The 18836-nt window shown below is 36.5% G+C and overlaps 1 protein-coding gene, 1 long non-coding RNA gene and 1 pseudogene across 2 annotated transcripts in view; 1 reads left to right on the forward strand and 2 right to left on the reverse strand.

The window, feature by feature from the left end:
- The window catches only part of LOC105233177 (zinc finger BED domain-containing protein 4), a 454786-nt gene that overhangs the window by 37912 nt on the left and 398038 nt on the right, over window positions 1-18836 (reverse strand). The window lies entirely within an intron of this gene.
- On the forward strand, window positions 3764-5160 carry LOC125776735 (uncharacterized; annotated as a pseudogene).
- On the reverse strand, window positions 12304-18311 carry LOC109579299 (uncharacterized). Its single transcript, XR_003845595.2, has 2 exons — window positions 13442-18311; window positions 12304-13385 (listed from the first exon to the last, which is right to left on the reverse strand). It is a non-coding gene; the product is annotated as an uncharacterized LOC109579299 (long non-coding RNA).

Raw genomic sequence — 18836 nt, forward strand, 5'->3', positions numbered from 1 at the left:
GGTCTTGCATTATCAGTTCACGTACGGTATGTTTTCTGGCACAACGGCTGTTTTTGGACGACCTTCACGGAATTCGTCTTTGAGCGAGCGTCGGCCACGATTGAATTCGTGTTACCAGTTTTTCACAGTGCTATAGGATGGTGCTTCATAGCCATACAAAGATTTTAGTTCATCGATGCACTCTTGTCGTGATAATCCACGTCGAAAGTTGTGAAAAATGATCGCACTAAAATTTTCACGAGTTAATTCCATTTTTTGGCTGAGATGAATTTTTTAATTCCCTGTAAATAAAACAATTCACGATTAAATGACAAAACGTTCTGAGTGATGTTATGCTAAAAAATGTCAAACTTTCCAATGGAAATGTCAGATTGCACCTGGCAACACTTAGTGTTGCCTAGGCCAGAAATATATATAGCAGCCCTCGTACATATGTATGAGTAATCAACGAACTTGCTAACATGAGCTGCAGTGGTAACGAAATACTTAGCGGTTGGGTACAATGGTAGATATATCTAATAGTGACGAAACCCCAAATGACGGTAATGTCCAACTGATCAGACTCTGAAATGATGTTAAACACGAAACAATTCACTTACTCGCAGGGTCACAAAGTTCTTTTTGTATCCGCGCAATTTTACAAAAAGCGGAAAATTCATGTGAAGTTGGCGCAACAAAGGTTACTCAAACTGCCAACAATTGACACTGCAACATTGGTGGCGCTAAGAAGTTCCACAGGAAACTTCGGACAGGTCGCTAAAATATGCACCTCACGCTTTATATGGGAGAAAAGGTTTCAAGTTACGCTAAAAGTGGGTGGATGGCGCAGGGGCACGGAAACCATCATCGGAACTCTTAACTTATTCACCAGCGGATTAAAAATGACTGATCGAGTGTTCCCCGGAGTCTATTGTGCGGAGCTGTCGGAGTACTGCGTATCTTCTAGAAAGTGGCACAAAGCATATCAACATATAAGTCGACAGCCAAGAGGCAATTAAAATTGTTGATGCATGTTTGATTTGTGCAGTGGAGATTGAAAGAATCGAATGGATTTCAAAATTGTGCTATATGGGAAGTAGGTGTGTTTCAACTTTCATTACGCTAACTATAATTTTACTCAAGCTCGCACAGACAGACGGGCCGGCGGACGGACGGACGGACAGACATTCACTCGGTTTTCAACTCGTCTCGTCAACCCGATCATTTATATACATAAATATAACCCTATGACTATCTCGATTAGATTAGTACAACCGTTTGGTGAACAAAATTATTATGCTTTGGTTCAACATGTTGCAAAAGTAAAAAAAACCGACTGTACTTCGTATAAAATATACCTTCACATCTGGGTGAATGTGTCTTATCTTCTTCTTCTACTCCTTCACTGGCGTAGACAGCGCTTACGCGATTATAGCCGAGTTAACAAGAGCGCGTCAGTCGTTTCTTCTTTTCACTATGTGGCGCCAGTTGGATATTCCAAGCGAAGCTAGGTCCCTCTCCACTTGGTCCTTCCAACGGAGTGGAGGTCTTCGTCTTCCTCTGCTACCCCCGGTGGGTACTGCGTCGAATAATTTCAGAGCTGGAGTGTTTTCGTCCATTCGGACTTTATAACCTAGCCAGCGTAGCCGCTGTCTTTTAATTCGCTGAACTATGTCAATGCCGTCATATATCTCATACAGCTCATCGTTCCATCGAATGCGATATTCGCTGTGGCCAACGCGCAAATGACCGTAAATACTTCGCATAACTTTTCTCGCGACAACTTGCAACGTCGACTCATCAGTTTTTATCATCGTTCATCGCCTCTATGAGTGACTTATACAGTTTGGTTTTTGTTCGTCGAGAGAGGACTTTGCTTCTCAATTACCTACTCAGTCCGAAGCAGCACCTGTTGGAAAGAGTTATCCTGCGTTGGATTTCCAGGCTTACAATGTTGGCGGTGTTTACGCTGGTTCCAAGATAGATGAAATTATCTACGACTTCAAAGTTATAACTGTCAACAGTGACGTGAGAGCCAAGTCGCGAGTGCGACGACTGTTTGTTTGATGACAGGAGATATTTTGTTTTGCCTCCGTTCACTGCCAGACTCATTTTCTTTGCTTCTTTGTCCATTCTAGAGAAAGCAGAAGTACCGGCGCGGGTGTTGAGGCCGATGATATCAATATCATCTTATTTCTCAATACCGTCTTTTCCAAGATTTGGCGCATGAAGAATATCTGGCCGGTTGTTGATTTGCCAGGTCTAAAGCCACACTGATAAAGTTCAATCAGTTTGTTGACGGTGGGCTTTAATCGTTCACACAATACGCTCGATAGAACCTTATACGTGATGTTGAGGAAGCTTATCCCACGATAGTTGGCGCAGATTATGGGGTCTCCCTTTTTATGGATTGGGCATAGCATACTTAAATTTCAATAGTTGGGCATGCTTTCGTCCGACTATATTTTACGAAGAAGCTGATGCATGCTCCTTATCAGTTCTTTGCCGCCGAGTTTGAATAGCTCAGCCGGCAATCCATCGGCCCCCGCCGCTTTGTTATTCTTCAAGCAGGTAATTGCTATTCAAAATTTTTCATGGTCGGGCAATGGAACGTCTGCTCCATCGTCATCGATTCACTGCCATTCAGCAGGCTGGAGAAGTGTTCTCTTCATAATTTAAGTATGCTCTGGGCATCGGTGACTAGATCATCTTTGGGGGTTCTACAAGAGTATGCTCCGGTCTTGAAACCTTCTGTAAGTCGCCGCACTGTCGGCCAGCTTATCAAGCTGTACGTGCTCTCAGAGAACGGGAGTGCAAGCCGAGTAGAAAATCGTTCGGCTGTCTGTTGTGATGCCAGCTTCACGACGTGGAGCCTATCTTGTGTTTGTCCTTGTGGTCCGAGTCGATGTTGGGATTTCGGAGCATATGTATGTCTAGAACACTGGAGACGTGTCTTTCGTCTATCACGATATGATCGATCTGGTCGGTGCTTTTTCGATCCGGAGACATCCAGGTAGCTTGGCGAATTTTCTTGTGCTGGAATCTGGAACTACATTTTTTTTATGGTAAAGAATGAGTCAGTGCTGGAATATGAATTGAAATCATGACATATTCGGAGGAATGGTTCCTTTGACTCAAAATTTGTTCTAAAAACTTTTAAAAGAACAGGTCTGAACTGCCTGGTTGAGCGAACAGATATGACCCGTTCAAAAATTTTTTAAGAAATATTTTATATAATAAAGGATTTCTCTACGACTATCCAGTGTAGGTAGCTTTATAAGTTTTAAACGATTAGTATATGGGGAAAGATTTAACCTGGAATCCCAATGAAATAATGGTGAACGGGGAAAGCACATCATTTTACATTTTTTAGGTTCAATGGTATATCATCTCTACCACACCAAGGAACTAAGTTGTTTAAGTCTGTTTGCAATTGACATCTTTCGCTATTTAAGATATGTATATTACTTAAAAAGTTTTACATTGTCGGCATATACATAATAACAGATTATACAAATAACTTTGAGGAATGCCTGAAGGGACATTAATTAAATTTGAATACTATTACTACGATAAGAAGTAATCCATTTTAGATATATCACTTGAAAACCAAGAAGATTAAATTTATTAAAAAAATTGAGTGGTTTACTTTATCAAAAGCTTTACTAAAATCTGTGTATATGAAAATCTGTGGATCAGTATGCTTATTCTCCCCGTTGGTACATGCGTAAAAAATTCTCGCAAATTAGCTACTGTGGATTTCTCTTTACGAAAGTCGGCCTAAGACAAGAAATTAATGGAGAAATTCCGAGGTTATTTTGTCCGATATATGTAATTACTTCAAAAGGTTTAAGTATTGCTGACAAGTTTGTTATTCCCCTCAAGTTTTCAATGGATGACTTAAATCCACTCTTATGCAAAGTAATTATATGGTAAATGACTTTTTCTATATTTATGCAAATAAGCCTTGCTTAAGAGATGCATTTATGCCCGGTTTCATAGTTCATACTTTAGTTGTGCCTAAATAAAATCTTAGCTAAGCATTGTTGCAGACTGAGTAGTCGTTTGCGTTTCACAGTCAATGCTTAATTTCTATAAAATTTTATTATGATATATGGCAACGTTGTGGGCAACATATGTTTTACAAATGTCATCCACAAACATATGATTGAAATATTTAAATTATTATAGACAACGTATAAATTTGGAAGGAAAATTATTTCGTAAATGGATGAAACCCAGAAAAGGACCCCGAATTTCACCGTAAGCGAGTAAAATGTCATCGAATGTAAGCGGACGGACACTTGCACAACGCTAAAAAAGATGGCGCATATAAGCGTATCGAATGTGATTTCAATTCACAGTGTCCATCTGGCTGCCATCGCAGTGCAAAAATATTGAAGAAAATGTATATCAATCTGAAAAGAGAGGTAAAAAAGCGAGTTGCAGAGGATAAAAAGTCTTTTTATTTAACTGGAGGAGGACCACCATCAAAGAAATTGTTAACTGAGTTTGATGAAAAACTTTTCACTGTGTTGCATGAGAAGCAAGTTAGTGGAATGCAGAGTGTGTATGACAATGATGTAATTGCCGTAAATATTGATGGTGAGTTTATACACTTGATTTTATTTTCAAGATATTTCAAATGTATGATTTTATCAATTCTCTAAAATAGAGTCCGTGATTTTGAAAGAAGATACATTAGAAAGCATCTGGACTTCGAAAACACGACTGAAGTGGAAAATTATAAAGGAATAAATGGTAAAGAATGTTAAAGTAAAAAAATACCAGAATCATTACAAATAAATATATATTTTATAATCCGACAACGTTCCATTAAACGTTGAATCAAACCAGCTTTGGAACAAATATAATCCCAGCAAGTTGAAAACGCCAAAAAATTCGAAACTAAAATTTGAAGAAAAACCCCAAAGATCTGCGAAAAATGCTTGGGCAAAGTTAGCAGATATGAAAGCAAAATGGACGGAAGAAGAAAATGAAGCGGAAATAAAAATAATGTATGCGGACCACGAGCAAAGAATGAAGTTGATGAAAGAAAAACATGATTTGGAAATTAAAATTTTAGCAATTGATTTGGAAAGAAAGAAAAAGGAGCTGGAAGGGTGAAATAAAAAATACATATATGTAAAATTAGAAACGTATTTATTAAACTACAATAAACTGAAGTAATTATCTATTAAACATTTTCTGGTAACATTGTTTATTGTATGACTTTCAGCATTGCGATTATTGGGTATATTAATCATATTGTTTACAACATCTTCAATTTCATTTGAAAGTGGCGGAGCCATTATATCGCGATTATTGCAGCAGATGTTGTGTAATACTGCTGTTACAACATTAATGCTTTGGGGTTTTGCTAGATGCAAGCGCAAGCCCAGTGATAATACCGGAAACCTACGCTTCCAGAATCCATATGAGCGCTCGATACAATTCCGAGTTCTTATATGAGACTCGTTAAAAAGATTTTCGGCACTCGTATTGACATGCATTAGTAATCACGAAGTGGTTATTTTCATAACCACTGTCTGCAACTACTATTCCAGAACCAAATTCTCCAGATTCTAATCGACAATGAATCCGAGAGTTACGGAAAATAGTAGCATCATGAGTAATTCCAGGACACCGTGCAAGGATGTCTATGATGCGGAGATTACTATCTCCGTCTGGACGTTGATGGAAAATATACCTTTTCTATTACGAAATAGCTCTGCATCTTCCCCACCTGTATACATATAAAGTATATAAAAAGTTTTTGAGTGAAGTATTTTTTGGACTTTCTTTACCTGGAGAAATTACATCATTCAAGGAAATTTAGCTAATTTAAAAAAGTCTCTTTGGGACTTTTTCAGGTCTCTTTCCGTTTTTGGCATATAAATGTGATGGTCTTTTAATTGGGCTATGTGGTGCGACGCTACTGTTATAACTCTTGATACCGTACTTTTAGATACTCCAAATAAATCTCCTACTGTCCTCAACATACTGCCCGTAGCATAAAACCTCAATGTAAGCAAAAGCATTTGTTCTGGTGATAATGCATGATTCCTAAAAGAAATGTATACATAATTGAGTCGTTTAAGGCAATTTAGATCTACCACTTGGTTTTGTGTTCAATTTGTAGTCGAATACAATCGAGCACATTTCAGGCTGTTTTTGTGCTAATCCAAAATCTGTCGCGGAAATCTTTATCGTCATATACATAGCTTGAAGAATTTTGGCCGGGACCTGATTTGTTTTGTTCGTCGCATTATTATAACATTCCAGAGGTCATCATTCTGGGTCGCTGTCAAAATCGCAATCTCAATCCGATTCCATATTTTTTTCACAAAATATAATTTGTTATATCTTATTATTCTTTTTTTCACAAATAACTGAAAATTCAAAACAAAAAACAGCTGTTATTTAAGCACTGCTAAAGTCTCCCCTTTTCAGTACTTAAGCATTACATAAGTATGAACTGTAAAACACTATTTTCCTGTTTTATCTTAAGGGGCCATCCATAAACTACGTCACACGAATTTTAGGACTTTTTAACCCCTACCCCCGTCCTTGTCAGAAGTTGTCACACTTTGAACTAGCCCCCCTTTCGTGACGTCACACATTTTCCAATATTATGGATTTATCGAAAAATAAAAAAAACAGGTTATTCTATTTATTCTTATATTTATTGAATAATCTTTGATAAAATCAACATTTAGTTAAATATTAAAGTGCAGACGCAACGAATGACTAGTCAAGAAATAATAGGTACTTAATTATGCTAATTAAAAATACAAAACTTACTCATCTTGTATCAATGGACTTTTGACCCACTCCTTTATATCATTTATTACTGGTATATCATGCACTTCATTTTCGTTCTGAATTTGGATGTCAGGAACATCTTTCGTATCAACATCGTCTTCTTCCATCTATAAAGCATCGTCATCTTTCATTAAACAGAGAATCTCTAGGGCAGGTCTAACCGCAATCCTTTGTGTACGAATTTTCGCGATAGGTAACAGCTCTTGTTTTTTATGTGATTTTTTGTGTTGATTGGTGGCTTTAAATGAAAAAAATATAGTATGACTCGACACTAGGGCAATAAGTATCATATGGAACTTGTTTCAGATGGGATGAAGCTTGGAGATTTAATAATATCTGTAGTACTCGTTATAATGGAGCGTAATAATTTAGCGTCGTTGTCATCACTCCCTGTGACTTCATAACCTTCTGATGTCCGTTTAACTAACAAGGAGGTGGTAAAAATCCCTCTTTTAATAATTTCCAAAGACTAGAACGTCTAATACCGCAACATGCAATAGTTTCACATTTAACTATTTGTAAAAAATATTTTGACTCACGTACATGATTAGCATACCAAGTAGCATTATTTTTCAATATTATAGCCTGTTCAATATCCAGTCCAGTAACAGTTGGTGCAACATAATCAGCAACGACTGGAAAATTATCAATGACTAACTTGCTCCAAATGTCAGTCAACACATTGCCCGCACTTTCGAAGTTTCGTTTTTCTAGATCTAAGTCAGTAGTTCGATTACTTGTGACCCAAAATCATCATGATTTAATAGTACACCATTAAGTTCGCGACTGAGAGGTGCTATGCGTCTTGGAGCATTTGTAGCTATATAGGTGGTAAAGCTGAAACTATAAGGCGGGAGACAATTTTGTAACTTTGATTATAATTATAATATAAAACAAAGTACGATTCGCAGAAGAGCTCCAATGTTTACAAATTTACTGTAACGAAAAGACACGGCGAGTATACCTCAGCAAGTTATACCTGCAAGAAGCACGTGCAATAAAAAGCTTCGTTACAACTTAAATATTAAAAAACAAATATTGTGTTTATAAATGTTTAATATTTTTTGTTTACCTATAAATTTCACGTTTGTACATCACAAATTTTGAAATGTGATGTCACAAAGCTTTTGACCCCCCCTGCCCTTTGTCACACAATGTCATTTCTGAATGATACCCTGCCCCCCCTTCAAGGTGTGACGTAATTTATGGATGGCCCCTAAGTACAACATAAGTATGGACTGTGAAACCGGGCATTAATGTGGTAGGTAATTACTTACAGAAATCGAACATCACTTATACATAGCAATTTTAGGAGAGTTTGAAGAGTAATTGGGCCTAAAGAATTCAGCAAATACATTAGAAATTTTGTGATTGTCACTGGACATAGTAGATTTATATTTCATCGCGGACGGAAAATTAGAAATATTGTGTGTCGAGTTGACCAAACCATAGAACAATTTTGGAGCACATATACTTATTATTATAAATATGTATGTTTTTTTTTACTTTGTTTAAGTAATTATTATTACATATTTTGTTAAGTTCAGCAAATTTTCGGCACAATTTAGAACATTTGGAATAGTCAACTAAACCAGTTTTTTTATAAGTTTAATAACACGAGATTTTATATATTTTAATTTACATAACGATCTCGAAAACCACGAATTAGAACTTATTATTTGAGTAACAACACATTTCGGTACATATCTTTCAAATAAATTTAAAATAGTTTCATTAATGAGTAATCTGGCCAAGTTATTTTAGAAAGTTACACATTAATTTCCAAAGCACGATGGTAGGAGTCATCTGGCGTACTCAAAGGATCACTTCGGACAACGGAGGATATTGATTCGTTATCAACGTAAACCAGATCTAAGAACTTACCAAACTTGTTTGAAATTAATTTAATTTAGTTACGAATCATGTCCGATATTTCATCTAAAAATTCGTTAAAACATACTAACATGAATGATGTATTCAAAAAATTTAAATCTCCCAAAACAAACGTGGAATCAGTATTATTCCGTAATGGTGAATTTATTAGAGAGACATGCATCGTATAGACAGATAAGTTCGATCGAGGCGGTATATATGATAAAGTTAAGTAAATATGACCACTATTAACACAATTTCGAATGCACTTAAACTCAATGAAGTCTGCATGAAGAACATCGACTTCTTCAGATGGAAGTGAAGAATGTAAAGCAGCAAGACACCACCTTCTATTCTGCTCAGCCGGTCATATCTAAAGGTTTTAAATTCGATATCTCATTATCAAAAATGTGGGTCTTTTGCCAAGTTTCATTGAAAGCGATGATTTTAAAATTACTACTAATGCTATTTAAATACTATTCAGTTAGTTTTGTATTAAGACCTCCATCATTTTGATAATAAATACTCACCATATTATTATGAATAAGTTTTTTGTTTCAACGGGTTTTCTTTTCTTTTTTCCAAGAACTTAATATTAAAATCATTATCAGCAATATGTGTAAAACCAATATTCTAGAACATTATTTGTTTAAGGCAAGTTGACTTTAATAACTAGTAACAAATTTTAGAAGTTGATAGAGTATTTATAGGCTCTTGAGCTGAGAATTGTTTACAAAATAGCGAGTTTTCTGACACATATCGGCGAAGAGTTAAATGTAATTGGCAAAATGAGTCTCAAACCCTCCCTCACCGTATAGCACTGCCACACCACTCACCGCATCTTAATTATATTTGATCTTCACCTCATTTTACTTACATTACACCTGAAGACATCCCAAGGTACACCACACCAAAAGGGACGCCGGATGACGACGGTTCCATCGTCTTATTTCGCTTCGATTCGCACCACGTACCAAAGCATCCTGTTATTGGTACTTCTGATCGGCAAATGAGAAGCAATGCAATTAAGAAGAAGATCGGCTAATGACTTTTTTAAATGCTCTTAAATTCTCTTACATTACACATATCGTATGCACACTTGTCATTTCTATTTTGCTAGGCATATATAAATTATATTCATATTATATTATACTTTTACTTTGTTTAGTGAGATATACATAAAGACATAAGAATTAAGAAGATTTAACCCATATATGTTTTGTTATAAATGTAAATACGGCACACTAACTACAAAATACAAGAGATGTACTATAACTTGATGCAAATATAAAACAAAGCAAGTAAGGGAAAACCGAATATTTTAAACTTTTGCAAGAATCAAAGTCAAAGAAGTTTATAAAATATGTATGGGCTCTAAGGCTAAGAAATTTTTACAAAATACTCTTGCAACTTGCAAGGCACTGTAATAAAAACACACCCACATATTGGCTGATGTCATCCGGAAGTTCGAAAATCTTTATATTAGGTACATGATGGTTAAGGGAAGGGAATTGACTCGATTGAATTCATATTTTACACAAGGATATACTACTATAAGAAAAGGATTATCCCTGAATTTCAATTATACTTATATCTCATATATTGACCGATATTTTCGGTAAAAGGTCAACTATAAGAACTGAGTCCACATATTCAGTGCCTAAGGGCTTTAGCAATTTTGGTTCGTAAAGAGGCACACCTTAAATGCACTATTCGTGCAAAGTTTAATGCTGATATAATAATTCATTCTTGATTAGTATACTGGAAACTGAAAGCCTGAAATGAAATTAAAAACGATCGGACGGGCGGAACAAACAGTCACCCGTGTTTCAATTCATCTTTTCATCCTGCTCATTTAGCGTTAGATGGACAAAACAGTTATTCTCTGTGGCAACACGTTGCAAAGTTATAAAAATGTTGCGAAAGATGGTATCTTCTTGACTTATATTGAAGGCTGCAAACAAAAACTTAGTTTTTAAAAACATCTTCAAGTGACTGATATTTATGTGATATTAACTCGGCTGAAGATGCTAAATTTAATTCAATGAGTTGTTGTGCCAACGTCAACCAAAGTTTAGTATTTTTAAATTTTTTTATTAGAAATAGGATGTCTAGACCAAGGTATAGACCAATTTCATTCTAATTAGGCGCTTAACCGAATAATTAAAAAAAACTTGTCCATTAAGTTTCATACAAATATCACTTTTTGTCCAACTTGAACGGCTTAAAGTCAGGTGAAAAGACAGATATTATTATATGGGGTGCATTAGGGACAGAGAAAGGACTGAAGAACGAATTTTCAAGGAAATGTTTAAAAAGACAATTCACATACTAACCGACATATTCGCGTTAGGCTTGTTATAAAAATAAAAATTATTATACATACATATGTAGGAATTATACGGTAACCAATACCACAAACTAATGGCATGGCATATTCTTATAAAATCTTCCTTGTCAGTCAGTCTGCCAGATGTTCGAAAATTAGGTAAATTAGGTCTGTTAGTAAAACTCATTAGTATAGTCGGAAGTTCGAAATTTGTATTGGGTAAATGGGAGCTAATGGAAATATTGACCCAATTCAACACATTTTGACTCACAGGCACACATGTTTGCGGAAAGGATTATCCCTGAATTTCTATTATGGAGGTAAAAACTCAAGTACTGGTGTCCAAATATTCGATACCTAGGAGCTTTCGAAGACATTATTCGTACAAAGTTTTAGCCCATTATAATAAGTGCTTCTTGATTTGCACACTGGAAAGAAAAAAATACAAATGGAATTTAAAATTGTTTTATATGGGAGATATGTGATTACACTTAAAAGTGGGCGGTGCCGTTTACACATTGTAAAGTTTTTAGCCCATTTTCCATTAAAACTTCTCATTCCATCCATTCTCATCCGGGGTAAAATTTTATGTTTATGTCTCTTGTTTGTCGCAATTATTTTAATTCAAGTCCATATTGTTAGCCCACAAGGGCTTCTTGTTTAAGCGATACCCTGTGTTGAATTATGGTTCTTTGTCATAAATCAGTAAGTAGTTATACAAGTAGTACGAGTACTTTATAAGTTTTCGCTTAATGGTATTTTGTGGGCGTAGCTGTGGTCTGATAACGCCTATCTAAAAACATATAAAACGTTTTTTGCCAAAGAATGCGCCAACGTTTCATTTCGATATCTCAATTCAGACATGTATATACATTAGGGTGTGTCATTCTGAGGCAACCTTTTTTTCTCAACTGAAAAACAGGCTCAAAACTTTCGAAAATGTGAAAAACAACGTCACTCAAAAGATGAGCTCTTAATATTAATATTAAGAGATGCCTCATTCAAATTTTCTGTTTTCCATATAATTAACATGGAAAAAAAATCTTTTTTTTTGTGGTGGTTATTGTGCGGAGGTTATTATATGTGCACGCGATGGCTGCCAGTGGTGATGGTAAACTCGATCCCCATTCTACTCGAGAATCGAGTTTTCTCGTAAAATAATCGATTTTTCGAATGTCAAGAATCGATTCTTAGTCGACTTCGACTACTGAAGATCGATGTTTGTCATGATCTAAATTTTTTTCTCATTGTATTCAGTAATGTTTACAATTTAATCATGGAAATATATACGCAGGAACAACGTTTAAAATTACTAAATTTTATTGTAAGAATTACAAAAAACAATTAAGTAAATCATCTTTTCGGAATAGTCGCACTTTCATCTGGGTGATGCGATAAATACGCTAATATATAGATTCTGGTGCGAGGAAAATCCACAAATTATTGCTGAACACCCATTTCATTTACCTAAATTGACAGTTTGGTGTGTTTCTTGCTCTGGTGGAATCATCGGTTCCTTGTCAAGATCAATCTGGTTCTAACAAAACGGGGCTACGTGCTACAACCGATTTACTTGTACTGCGAGAAAAGTTTAGAGATTCGATTAATTTGACTAATTGTGTTATTGAATGGCCTTGAAAAAGTTTTGATTTAAGCACATTAGGCTACTTCTTGTGAGGTTATTTGAAGTCTTTTGTCTTTAGCAATAAACCTGATTCTTTTCAAGTTTTAGAAGTCAATACTGAAAGAATTTTCGAGTACTTCGTGGGTTCATTGAATTCGTTCCAACAACGTCGTGGAGACCATAGTGTGTGTGTTTTTTAATCATGTTTTGGAGGTGTCTGGCAAACACTTCGGCTTTTTTCTGCATTAGTCCTGCAACACTGACCTCTGCTGTTTAAAATTGGTGGGCATCTAGATATCGGCTTATTGTTTTATCTAATCACATTCCAAAAATTGTTTACTGGATATCCTGGCTTGGCAGCAACCAGAAATGTCTCTAGGGACATGTTGCACAATTTCCAGAGAACATGCTTCAGCTCCTTTGCGGCACGATTTGTCAGTAGGATTTCTTTTGACCTGCCATGCATGCCGAAGATGTCTCTTCTCTCTGAGTTTTGTCATTATCTCATTGGATAACAGATGTCTGTCCCACTTGTTGACGCGATGTGTGCTTCTAGCTCCTGGCGTAGTTATACGGGCAGAATTATACATACATACTTCTGGTCAAGACTTCCGCAGCATAATCGATTTATGTCTCAGAGGACATGGCGATTTGGGGGCCCAAATTTTCAATAGCCCTTCGCGATTATTTGCATTTGCCAAGTACTCTGGTGAGTTTGTGGGTGTCGGTGAATGAAATAAACACACGTACCTAAAACTATTTATTTATTTGAAAAATTTTTAGAAATATTGTACATTACAGGTTATCCATACAGCTATGTTTTGCAATCGTTATACCGCGAGTATTTTTATAAACGTGTTTTGTAAACATTATTATGGCTTCTGATGCTAAATTCAACTCCTACAGATGCCATAACAAAAGGCAAAAGAAAAAATAAGCAGTCATCAGTTTCTATGACGCTGGCTACACGTTCAATATTTTTATACCGAATGGCAATATTTATTGAACGTTTATTATGCAATATTGACGTATTGTGGGTTTTCGATATTGTCGTGACTTTTAAAATTAAAAATGAAATGAAATTAAAATTGCAAAATAAATTTATGTAAATTAAATTTAACCGCCACAGTACTCCCCCGCCAGTGACTGAATGATAATTAAGTCACGGAAAAAATGAAAAAGTAATTACTAATTGTCGGAGAAAGAAACGTATCCTTTAGGTTTGTTGACGGTTCTTCCGATTTTCGTTGACCTTGGTTGTTCGCTTTGGGTTTGAGTGGGTTTGATTTTTGCTTGATGTTAATACGACCGTGTCTGGTGGTATGATTGCGTTTGATGCTGATGATGGCGGTTCGTCGATTGGTAAAAATGCTGCTTTGACTCTATCTGTGCTAACTTTGTAATCTTTGACGAGAATTTCAAATGTCTTGCCGTTTCGGCTCAACATTTCATATGGACCGTCGTATGGTGTTTTAAGCGGTGGTCGAACATCATCATCTCTCAAGAAACCGTGTGTGCCAGTTTGCATATTCTTTTAGACGAAGACCCTGTTGTTAGCGTGATTCGACGCTGGAACGGGTTGAATTTTCCACATCAATTCGGGTAATTGTTGAACGAGTTCGGTGCCAAAATTATCGTCGTCGATGTTTTCGAAGAAATCGCATGGGAGTTTGAGTGTCTCACCATAAACCATCTCTGATGGTGTTGTTTTGATGTCTCCTTTGAGCACAGAGCGAAGGGTAAGCAAGATCAATGACAGTGTTTCGGTCCAGCGTTCGTTGTTTTGACATGATTTCATGGTTCGATGAAAACGTTCGATCATACCGTTGGCTTGCGGATGTCGTGGACTTGAACGAAGATGTTTTGTTCTAAATATACGCGTTAATTCGTTGAATCATTTTGCTTCGATGTGCTTGCCTTGATCTGTGGTGATTTTAGCTGGCACACCGTAAAAAGTTATCCAAACGTTGATTAAAGCCTTGACGACGGTATCGATATGAATGCCTTCAATTGGAATAGCGATTGGCCAACGAGTGTATCTATCGATGCAAGTAAGACAATAGCTTTTGAAACTGGCAATGGTCCGACCAAATTGATATGAATCCATTCGAAGCGTTTACTTGGTGTAGAAAAACTCTGAAGTGCTGCTCTGTTCTGTTGCGCAATTTTGAATTTTTGGCATGAAATACAAGCGTGTACCACTTTGATTGTTGACTTTTTACTGGGATGAGCCATATTGTGAACAGAGTTGAATACTTGTTGACAAAAATCCGTTGAAACGTCACAAAAAATGGCTTTGGTTACGTTCGGAATATTAACTAACTTTAGTTGTAAACTTGACGTGTTGCTCTTCAAAAAAACATTCAATTCTTGTCGATTTTCTGACTCTCAGCCAACTCTTCAAAATTGATTGCTTCACAGGTTGATAAACTCTCGATGTGTGAGAAAAAATGGGCTACGATGTTGTCTTTCCCGGAAATGTAACAAATATCAGTGGTGTACAGACTGATGAAATCGAAATGATTCAATTGTCGTGGCGATGTCTACTCGGGATTTTGTAAAAATGCGAATGTTATTGGTTTATGATCGGTCATAATTGTGCAGCGCCTACCTTCAATCAAGTGTTTAAAATGTTTGACTGAGTGGCTAATAACTAGCGATCATATGTGCTGTAGCGCTTCTGGCGATCGGTCTTCGTTTTGAATAAGATCCGAGTGGCTCAAATTTCTCTTCGTTGACTTGGTGAAGAGCTGCTCCGACCGAAAAATTGCTAGCGTCGAGTTTGGCAATGGATGTTTTAACGCAATTGCGTCGATAAATACCTGATCACATTCTTCGAAATCCCTTTCTGCATCTTCTGTCCTAATAACTGGCGATTTATCATTTTTCTTGTTGCCTTTGATTAGAACGCGTAGTTGGCCTTGCGTTTGAGCTGCATTAGGAATGAAATCGTGACCAAAGTTAATCGCTCCCAGGAAGTTTCTTGGCTATTTCTGATTTTGGATAATTTGCGACAGCGTCTACTTTGCTGGCTGATGGTCGAATGCCGGTTTTACTGACTCGAAAACCTAAAAATAACACCTCTTGCTGCGCGAATTCGCACTTAGCGACCTTGATTTTTAAGCCGTGTTCGCATAACCGTTCCAAAACTATGCGAATATGTTGCAAATAAATGCTCTTCTTTGTTCTTCGATGCGATGCAAATGTCGTCGATGTAGCAGATTACAACGTCCAAACCGAATAATATCTGATTCATGAGTCGAAATATTTGCGCTGCGGTGCATAATCCGAAGGTCGTAACGTTGAATTTAAAGAACCCAAACGGCGTGATTATGGCTGTCTTATTTCGATCTTCGTCGGCGATTGGAATGTTGAAATAAGTTTTCTCCAAATCAAGAACCGAAAATATTGCCTTTCCGTTTAAATTATGCGTGAAATCGCGAATGCATTTGACTAGCTAACGATCACGACCTGTTTGAGTGTTTAAACATCGATAATCTCCAAACGGTCGCCAAAGTCTATTCTTTTTTGGAACCATGTTTAATGGACTGACCCATTCACTTTGCGATGGTTGACAAATTCCCATGTTGATCATGTACTCAAATTCTTTCTTAGCGTTGACGAGTTTCTCTTGATTTAAACGACGAGCGCGTAAATAAACTGGTTGTCCGTTGGTGATGATTTGATGATGAACAGCTGTTTTCGTTGCTTTTGTCTTGTCACAATAAGGCGGTGTCGTTAGATCTTTAAATTCAGTTAGCAGCTTTTTACATACGTTGTCGCTGTTGATTGAAAATACCGGCTCATAAGTGATGAAATTAGAAACGCATTTACCGTATGTGTTGATGATTGATCCGTTGGCAGCGAATAGCGAATAACTCGATGTTTTGAGTTTCTCTTTAATTGATGATTTAAGTAGAATTGAAAAATCTGCTCCTGTATTGACTAAAAATTTAAGATGAGTCTTACGATCGGTGATAAAGAGACGGCGTGATGTTTGACTGCTCGCTTCGCTGACGATCGGAGGCGAAGCGGTCTTTAATTTGTCGTGTGCTGGTGTTTGACTGCGGCCATGTTGATTGCTGCAAGAATTTACTTTGATTTCGTTGATTTCTCGTTGGAGAACGTCAATCGTCTGCTTCAAAGCGGCGAAACCGTCAGTCAGGTGTTTGACTTAGACCGTTGACCTTGAATCGTTGAAACTGAACTGGAATTGCCAATTTCCATTATTTGGTCGGCTTGTTGAGCATACCGATCTAAATCTCTTACGGCAATTGACACCATTGCGTGCATACTTTCAGGCAATTTATCGAGTCAGAATGTTTTGACTGCATTGTCAAAACACACATTTGTCGAATAATTGATATGGTTGGTGAGTGTTTCAACGTCGAGCGAGCTGATAACGTGATCGTATTTTCTTTGATCGTTTGAAACAGAGAATGTAAAGTATAGAGAAGGTGCAAATCGAAATCTGTATGATGGTTCGATTGCGCGGTTAACAGAGCTGATAGATTTTTATTAGGGAATTCGCCGTGCTCGCTGCTATTTAGCATAATTGAGCACGTGGAGTGGCAGAAATATATGTAAATGACTGAAAATAAATAAAGAGAATTTGCTTCGCAGAAAAATATACAAAATATACAAAGGCACACAGAGAATGTAAAAAAGCATTCTCTGAGTGACATATGCACGCTTATGTTGTATTATGTGAACGATTTTCGCATATGCATGCTTATATTGTATTATATGAATAATTGTCACATATGCGTGATTATTTTATATTGATATTTATATTTTCTAAAAATGGTAAAAATTGTATGTGACAAAATTAAATAAAAAATAATTTTAAATAAATGATTATTTCAAAAATTATATTAATTTCGACTATTATAAAATGAACTTAAATGTGCTCATATAAACACTTCCATGCATTCCTTTCATTTCTTCAAAAAAAATTAATGACCTTCATTAAATAGGCATATTCACATTATTTCGTTATCATTTCCATATTTGTACCAATAGAATTTCTATGGCATATACATATGTATGTATATTATTTCTTTGGCACATTTGTATGTTTCCGAAAGCAAATGCGAGCCACATACATATGTATGTATGTATGTACATACATGCATTCATAATAACAAGTGTCGCACGCATCTTTCGCATCTCCGTCTTCACGGTCAACCAATGGCGTTTTGTCAAAGGGTCAAATGCTGAACACATTGAGCGGGGCAGACTGCAAGCGACATCTGTCAAATATTAAAATACTCACGTTCATATGGACACAGTTATGTAGTTGTGCAGCTGCCTCAATAACTTTGTCCATAAGAATGTGTGTATTTCAATATCAGATTCAGATGGCGCTTGCAGTCTGTCGCATTCTATGTGTTCAGCACATCAATCTGTCGAAGCACTGACGCGACGAGACGCGAAAGAAACTAACAAACGATTGCCGATTGTTACCGCTTCCCTTGCCGCTGTAACAGCTTCGCCTACGAACTAGCGTAAATATGTATGCATATGTATGAACTTGCATACATATCGACGCTGATTTTTGCGAGCTAAGGAAAAATATTTTAGAATTGAATATTATTAATCGACAACTCCGTTGTTGCCACTTTTGTCACTTCTTTCTGTGAAGAAGCATCAGAAAGATGTTCAATTTATGATTTTTAGCTTTTGCCATCGTCGCGAAAAGACGCTTGTAGGCAAAGGCATGCTCGGGGAGATGTTACAGCATCTGTTTATATGAATGAAGCGAGGTCGCTTGTGCCATATGCGCCTGCGTTTATGAATGAAATCGTTTTTGTTGTAGAATTTACTACATTTGGGCTTCGCCAATTCGGCTGCCATATTGACTTGTGATGCTTCTTCTATTTGAGCAGTTGTTGTTTTTATAGAACAATGCTTCAATTTTTTGTTGGTGACATATTCACATGTGTACGCATTTGTATGTTTGTATGCTTGTGCATTATTTGTTCGCATGTGTATACAAATATATGTACATATAAGTACATATATATGAATATATGAACATACAGATCAATGCGCGCACATGCGTATACATGCAGTCATATGAGCAGATAATAAGATTATGATATGAGCATGTGCAGAGACATACGTTAATATGATGTATGTACATATGTACGCATATATTGTTGTGATAAATTTAATTTCTATTAGTAGGAAATATAATACAAAAAT

Source organism: Bactrocera dorsalis, chromosome 2, assembly GCF_023373825.1.
Source record: "Bactrocera dorsalis isolate Fly_Bdor chromosome 2, ASM2337382v1, whole genome shotgun sequence".
NCBI classification, from domain to species: domain Eukaryota; kingdom Metazoa; phylum Arthropoda; class Insecta; order Diptera; family Tephritidae; genus Bactrocera; species Bactrocera dorsalis.